Below are 8,549 nucleotides of genomic sequence, written 5' to 3' on the forward strand. Positions count from 1 at the left end.
AGGAGGCCATCATAGCTAGCTTTATTAAATCACAGAATAGTTACATCGTTTAGTAATTGGCTGATAAGAAAATCCGAAGGTTCATCAGTCCATTTATCATCACTCTTATTACAAAAACTGAATTTAGCTAGCTCATGAGCTATCGAATTAGCATCACGATAACAACGTAAAAAGATGACCTTCCCTATTGAAGTTTTTGTATCAATGCATTTTGCAAATATTGCAGCTGCTGCATCCCACCATTGATTTTGCCCCTGACAATAATTCATCATACTCAAAGAATCAGATTCCGCTTCAATTCTATTAAATCCCAAACTGTTTGCCAAGTTTAAACCATCTCGCATTGCCCTGGCCTCAACTGCCGATACATCAGCTGCCACCGGAATGAATCTATATTGAGCAGCAATAAAACGGCCTTTATCGTCCTGTAGGACAACACCTATCGCCCCGGATCCCTCCTCTGCATGGTAGGAAGCATCTACGTTTAATTTAGTAAGTTTCGGTTCCGGGGTCTTCCATTTATGCTCGAGCATATCCTTGTTCCGAACGAGACTTCATAAAATTTAGCAATCGTGTCTCGGTCCTTTTCGATGGACTAGTTCAGTTCTGGCAATTGTTGCAAATTTTATGAAGACCGAGACTTCATAAAATTTGCAACAATTGCCAGAACTGAACTAGTCCATCGAAAAGGAGGAAGACAAGACTCATGAGTCTTCATAAAATTTGCAACAATTGCCAGAACTGAACTAGTCCATCGAAAAGGAGGAAGACAAGACTCATGATGTGTATGTTGCCGTCGCAACCACCACAGATACCAACATCCGGCCGCCAGTACCTCCTTGTAGTTCAAACTTGGCATAATATGCAAAGATGAATCTGGTTCTAGAAATAAGAACTCCAGGATTGCTGATCCTGACTGATCCACTTGTATTGCTTGATTGATGCGCTCGAGGAGTCCTAACCCCGGCCATAGCTTTTTTGCCATCTCACACTGAAACAACATATGTCATCACGCATATGGTTTCATGTCATCACGCATATGGGGGGTGCTAACAACGCTATCTTACGATCTCTGGGTAGAAAGTGTGCAACATGCCAAAATTAGCTCCATCACGCAACGAATTACCAGACCATCTATGACGGTGGCCTCATCCGTGTCGACGAGTTTCGTATCTGCGATTGGCGTGGGTACATAGTTGGAGGCGGCCCACCACACAACCCAGGAAAAAAAAATCATTTCTTGAGGTAGACTGTTTGACGACGGCGTACAAAGAAACAGAAAACAAATCGCTAGCTCCGAACAACCGTCAATGATCTGATCCGTGAATACTAATTAAAAAATTCACCAACCCACCAGAGTTCAAATCCCGGTACTCGCATTATTCCTGGATTTATTTTAGGATTTTCGGCGATGCACTTTCAGTGGGAGGAGACGTTCTCGTCGACGACGAGGCACCTACGGTGACTTCGTAAATCTCAAAATGATATGCCGGCTCAGTCTCTCGGAGGTGCTCACAGGGGTAGGGCATGTGTGTGTGCGTTCATAGGGATAAGTGTATGCGCGTGTATATGAGCGTTTGTGTTTATACTGATTCTCAAAAAATGATCTGATCCATGAATACTAATTAATAAATTTGTTATATTATGTTTTGAGGGAGGCTGCTAACGAAGCTGTCGACTCCTCCTGTATATAAAAATGTCCAGCATTTCAAATTGTCAATTGACTCGATCGGCACGTAAGGCCTTGTACAATGAGAGGTGCTTAGGAAAGGTGCTTAGAAAAATAAACCAGATTTTTTTAAGCACCGGTACTTATTTATACAGGATAGACGCTTAACTAAGCGTCTCTCCTGTAGAAATAGGCACCGATGTTTCAAAAAAACCCAGTTTATTTTTCTAAGCATCTCTCTAAGCACCTCCCATTGTACAAGGCCTAAGAGACCTTAGCTGGGCAACGACTTTTGTACTGAACCATGTCATCACGAGGCGCTCCTCGCCGGCCACTACAGTGCCTCCTGGACTGTCACCAAGATTTTCTACTCTGAGCAACGGACAAACCTGGAGGCATCGCATTGTATGCCTTAGAGCATCTATAGCCGGACCTCTCAAACCCGTTTCATACGCCCGAACGGGCCGCACGGTCACTGTCCTGTCACATTTTTTCGATCCAGACGAACGTCTCAAGGCCTCAAACGCCCGGTCTGACCGGCGCCTCCATATCCAGCCCAAATATGGGGCGGATATAAGGGCGCCCGGGCGCGCCCGGTAAGTCGGACTGACGAAAGGGTCCCAGCCGGAAACACCCTCAAACCCGACGGTTCCAAGCTCGTCTCCTCCGTCGGACCGGTGGCGCCACGTGGTGCAGCTCCGGCGGGCTGCGTAGTGCATTGTCCGGCTATTTAAATCGACCGGCGGCACCAAAACCCTACCATCCATCCACATTTTCCTCCTCCTGTTCGCCGCCACTGCCACTTTCCACTCCACCCGCCCGCCTAGTAGCCATGCCCCCACACCACCGGGTGAGGAGTGAGCCATTTCTGACGCCGGAGCGCAGGATCGAGCTCCTTGAGCAGATCCCGGCTAGACGCGAGGCTACCTCCGGATCCAGTGGATTCAAAGAAGGAGTTGGAGGAGGAGGAGGAGGAGGAGATGGAGGAGGAGGAGGACGAGGAGGAGGACTGTGAGGAGGAGGGGGATCAGCCGGAGGAGGAGGAGGACGTGGGGGACACTGGCGACGGGGATCTACAGGCGGAGCAGCAGGCCATCCTCGATTCCGTCCGGTCGGAGTCCGCTGCGGAGGCCAGACGCCGTCGCCAGCAGGAGATGGAGGCGCAAGAGGCCGCGGACGAGGCGGAGATATTCGCCTACATGGATGAGGTCGAGCAGGAGGAGTCTGAGCTGGAGCCCTCCTACCTGCCTGTTCAGCCGGCGCCTGGCACCGTCGTCGTGGACATCTTCGACGACGAAGAGTAACTAGCACTACTAGAAAAAGAGCTATAGATGGGATTGACACTAATGACGCACCAGACAAGCGGTGCGCCATTAGTATATACTAATGGCGCACCACCTTCTGATACGCCATTAGAGTTGAAACTACTAATGGCGCACCTGGCCCAGGGTGCGCCATTAGTATCAATTTTTTTTGAACTAGTGCGCTTGTCCAAATATACTAATGACGCATCCAGACACAGTGCGCCATTACTAGTTGTAACTAGTAATGGCGCACCTGTCGGATAGTGCGCCACTAATGTTGTTTTTTTTATTATATTTTTTATTCCTTTTTTTGCAAAACTACTAATGGCGCACTGTTCCACCGTGCGCCATTACTAGTTTAAACTAGTAATGGCGCACTGTGGGACAGTGCGCCATTAGTATGTTTTTTTTGCAAAACTACTAATGGCGCATCACCAGAAGGTGCGCCATTAGTAACCTGGATTACTAATGGCGCATTTAGAGTTGGTGCGCCATTAGTAAGTGGGCAGCAACAAGATATTTTGGACAGCCTCTCCTATCCACACTCACTTTCTTCCCACTTCATTCTCTCCACCTCCTCCTTGTCTTGGGTGCCTCCTCTTTTTCACTTCATTTCCACCATAGATTTATTCAATTTAAGTGGTTAAATTACCTTGTTTTGATAGGTAAGTAAGGGGGGAAGCTATATTTATGTTGTTCTCCCTACAACAATGTGCACATGCACTTTTTATGGCCTAGCTAGATCTATGTATGTTCGTGGTGTTGCATATGTTTGTGGTGTTGCATATGTGTTTGTGTTTGGAGGTGTACCGGTATTTGAAATGCGATAGTTTCCAATATTTTGCCGGAATGTTGATTCATTTCCGTTTCGGCGAGAATTTTGGCATTAAGCATTCTTTTTGGTCCTATTTTTAGGGAAAGTCATGCCAAATTTTTTCTTGGTTCTAAAATATCGTTTTGCTCTACCCCGCAGGCGACCATGGTCCGCATGATGACCGAAGGCATCGTGAATAGGTTTTTGAGGTCCGCGAAGGCCGAGATGCTTCAAAAGAACGAGACGGAGATAAGATGTCCATGTCGAAGATGCAAGCTGAAGAGCCTTATTGCGGACCCGGATTCCGGGCAGGTGCGGGACCACGTGCTCTTGCGTGGTTTCATGGATGGCTATCGGTGGCAAGGTGATGAAGATGACTACGAAGTCGTCCATGGGGGCCGGGCAAGAAATGAGGAAGGGCAGCAAGACAACCACCGCGGCTCGGGCAGGCGAGAAGACGAAGAATCCCCAGAAGATGATCATGACGGTGATGCTGTACACAGTCATCATGTAGAAGATGCAGGACATGATGATGAGGAAGATGCCGGAGCAGACGACGGGCATGATCATGAAGATGATGATGCCGGCGGAGCAGACGACGCTGGACCATCGATGGGCTGGGTGCAGGACCCTCATATTCAAGAGCTGCTTCTCAAGCAGACGGATAACGTAAGAGCTGCCGCCCGAGAGAAAGCCAAGATGGATCAACTTGAGTTAGACACGGTTACTCCATTGTATGAAGGATGCAGGCCCGAGGATACCCGCCTGAAAGTAACGCTCATGGCTCTGGAGATGAAGGTAAAACACAAAATGACCGACGCATGCTTCGACGAGAACATGTCATTCTGGCACGAACGTCTTCCCAAGGGGAACAAGTGCCCGACCAGTTTGGAGGAGGCGAAGAAAATCGTGTGTCCTCTAGATTTACCGCACGTGAAATACCATGTGTGCATGAACAATTGCATCATTTATCGGGACGAGCACGCGGAGTCTACCATATGTCCGGTGTGCGGCGTCACTCGATACAAGAAGAGGAAGAAAGCTCCTCGAAAAGTGGTGTGGTACTTTCCGATCACTCCTCGTCTGCAGCGGTATTTCGCGGACCCTAAGGTAGCAAATCTCCTGCGTTGGCACGCGGATAGGGAGGAGAAGAAGCGAGAAGATGACGCAAATGATCCGGAGATAGATAAAAAAGACAAGATGCTGAGTCACCCTAAGGATGCGAGCCAGTGGCAAGCGTTGAACTTCGAAGACCCAGAATTTGGGAACGATCCAAGGAACATCGTGCTGGGCGCGAGTACTGATGGAGTCAATCCGTTTGGCAGCCAGAGAAGCACACATAACACCTGGCCTGTGTTTGTGTGGATGTACAACCTTCCCCCTGGTTGTGCATGAAGAGGAAGTACATTCACATGAGTATGCTAATTGAAGGACCGAAACAACCAGGGAACGACATCAATCTGTATCTGGGGCTGCTGAAAGAGGAGCTTGACATGTTGTGGAAAACGCCAGCCAATACGTGGGACACCGCAGAGAAAGAATATTTCCCTATTGGAGCCGCGCTGCTCGCGACGGTGCACGACTATCTCGGTTACGGATATGTCGCGGGGCAGGTGGTCCACGGATTTTCTGGATGCGTCAGGTGCATGGAAGACACAACGTATAGCCAGCTAGATAGAGATCCCGGGTCTTCAAAAACCGTGTTCATGGAACATCGAAGGTGGCTTCGCGATGATGACCTGTGGAGAAAACGCAAGGATCTGTTCGATGGTGAAACCGAACCCCGAGGACGCCCGCGTACGAGGAGCGGCGAGGAAATAGACGAGCTGTTCAAAAATTGGAAAGACTGCCCACTGCCGGGAAAGAAGCAAAAGGCGCCAGAGCCGGGAAAGAAGCGAAAGGCGCCAGAGCCGCTGCTGAAGGTATGGAAAACGAGGTCTGTTTTCTGGGACTTGCCGTACTGGAAGATCCACCGTGTGCCTCACAGCCTTGATCTCATGCATATCACGAAGAACGTGTGCGAGAGTCTGCTTGGTACCCTGCTCAACATGCCAGAGAGGACCAAAGATGGGCCGAAAGCAAGGGCAGACTTGAAATCAATGGGCATCAGGCAGGAGCTTCACGCTATATATGATGATCATGATGATGATGATGATGATGAGGCGAAGCAGGACACGGAAAGTGGTCGCAAAGGCAAAAAGGCCAAGAAGACCGGAAATGACTACCCTCCCGCGTGCTTCACTCTAAGTCAGGAGGAGATCGAGCAGTTTTTCACCTGCCTCGTAGGAGTAAAACTTCCTTACGGTTACGCGGGGAAGATAAGCAGATACCTAGACCCAGCGAAGCTGAAGTTCAGCGGGATGAAGTCTCACGACTGTCACGTGCTGATGAGGCAGATACTTCCAGTTGCAATCCGTGGGATCATGGACGCGCACGTCCGTGAAACCCTGTTTGGCCTATGCATCTTTTTCGACGTCATCTCTCGGAAGTCTGTTGGCGTGAGGCAACTCAGAAGGCTACAGGAAGAGATCATGGTGATACTATGCGAGCTTGAGATGTACTTCCCGCCCGCATTCTTCGACGTTATGGTGCATCTGCTGGTCCATATCGTGGACGATATCATCCAACTCGGGCCGATGTTCCTGCACAGCATGATGCCGTTCGAAAGGATGAATGGTGTCATCAAAGGATACGTTCGCAACATGTCACGTCCAGAGGGAAGCATAGCCAGGGGCTTTCTGACCGAAGAGTGCATCTCCTACTGCACGAATTATCTAGGCATCGAGAACCCCGTTGGTCTGCCCGTCAACAGGCACCTCGGCAGGCTCGCTGGATGGGGTCACCGTGAGGGTCGCCGCGAAATGCATGTCGACTTCGAGGGTCGACTCGCCGACTTTGAAAGAGCAAACCTAGTCGCGCTACAACACATAGGCGTGGTCGATCCTTGGGTGGTAGAGCACAAAACCTTTATTAAGAAGACGTACAATGACCGAGGCCAACAGAGGACGGACGGAGATATACTCAAAGAGCACAACTCATGTTTCATGCGTTGGTTCAAGCAGAAGCTTCTGTCGTACCCTTTACATGAGGATTCTTCCGTGGAAGAACAACTATATTCGCCTTGTCACAGGGCGCCGAGCACAACCTGATGACCTATGAGGCGTACGATATCAACGGCTACACATTCTACACCGAGGCCAAGGACATGAAGAGCGATGGTTATCAGAACTCCGGGGTAACGATGGAATCCTACACCGGTAACGACAAGGACAGATACTACGGAAGGATCGAGGAGATCTGGGAGCTGAGCTACACTGGAGAGAAGGTCCCGATGTTCCGTGTCAGATGGGCCAAGAGCGTCCTAAAGAAGACCGGTATTTCACCACCATGGTTATACCCGAAGCCAAATCCAAGACCGCGGGCGCAAACGTCACCGCGAAAAATGAGCCATGGGTACTGGCTTCCCAAGTGGACCAATGCTTCTTCATTACCGACCCGTCAAAGCCCAGTCGTGTTGTCGCGAGGAGAGGCAAAAGGAAGATCATCGGAATGGATGGAGTAGCCAATGAGCAAGACTTCGACAAGTACGGCGACCCGAGGATCGAACATGACGACGATGATGAAGTAGCAGCATACACCACAAGAAGAAGCAGGACCACCCTACCTAAAGGACATCCGTTCCACAGAAGAACTCCATTTGCGAAAAAGAAGGGCAAGAAGATTGTGAACAGATAGCTAGCTAAGATCGATTGTATTTAAATCGTAGCCTTCATTTCTCGATTGTATTTCATGGGCACTTTTTGAATTATCATGAATATTTTTAAATTTCATGGACACTCGATCTCGATCCCCCTCCATCTCGATCGCTATCCCACCTCGCCAGATCCGGTCCCCTCGCCGCCGAGCATCCCCCGGTCCACCGGCCGCCGCCGCCGACCCCCCGCACCCTTGATTCCCCTACTCAACCGCCGCCGCCGACCCCCCGCACCCCTCCCCTACTCAACCGCCGCCGCCGACCCGCCGCACCCCGCGCACCCTCCCCCGCTCCACCGGCATTACTGTTTGATGATATTTTTAAAAAAATTATTACTGTCTTATAAAAAAAATATTACTGTTATGATTTAAACAAGTTTGAACATATTTAAACACAAATAAGTATCAAACAACATTTTAAATGCATAAAAAAATTGTGGGGCCTGGGAATCAAACCCAGGACCTCCTGGTGTGAGAACTGGCTCCTGACCAGTCAAGCTAGTAGAGGGAACTTGGTGTGGATCAGGTCAGGTGGAAGATAACCTGTCGGCTCGAGCAGAAATCAAAAAAAATACTAATGGCGCACCAGGGTGAGGTGTGCCATTAGTATGGATGTACTTATGGCGCACCGAGGGGTGGTGCGCCATTAGTATTGTGCCGCCCCCATCCATATTTCCACCCCGGCCGAAACCTATCCCCTCTCTCTCCCTCGCCCTCGCCCTCGATCCCCTTCCCCTCTCCTCTCCCGCCGCCGCTGCCCCGCCGCCTCGACGCCGCCCCGACGCCGCCTCGACCCTGCCGCGACGTCTCCAACCACCGCCGCCTGAGGCCCCGACGTCGGCGCTGCTCTCCCTGTCGCCCCACCTCGTTGGACGCCATCGCCCCGCCGTCCTCATCGCCGGCGGCCCGGACGCCGCCCCGTCCACACCACCATCGCCGGAGCACCACCACCACCCGGACCTCGTCGCCTCCTCCCCTGCGTCGTCGTCGTCCCCGACATCCTCCCCGC

The sequence above is a fragment of the Triticum dicoccoides genome, chromosome 3A (genome assembly GCF_002162155.2).
Source record: "Triticum dicoccoides isolate Atlit2015 ecotype Zavitan chromosome 3A, WEW_v2.0, whole genome shotgun sequence".
Taxonomy (NCBI): Eukaryota; Viridiplantae; Streptophyta; class Magnoliopsida; order Poales; family Poaceae; genus Triticum; species Triticum dicoccoides.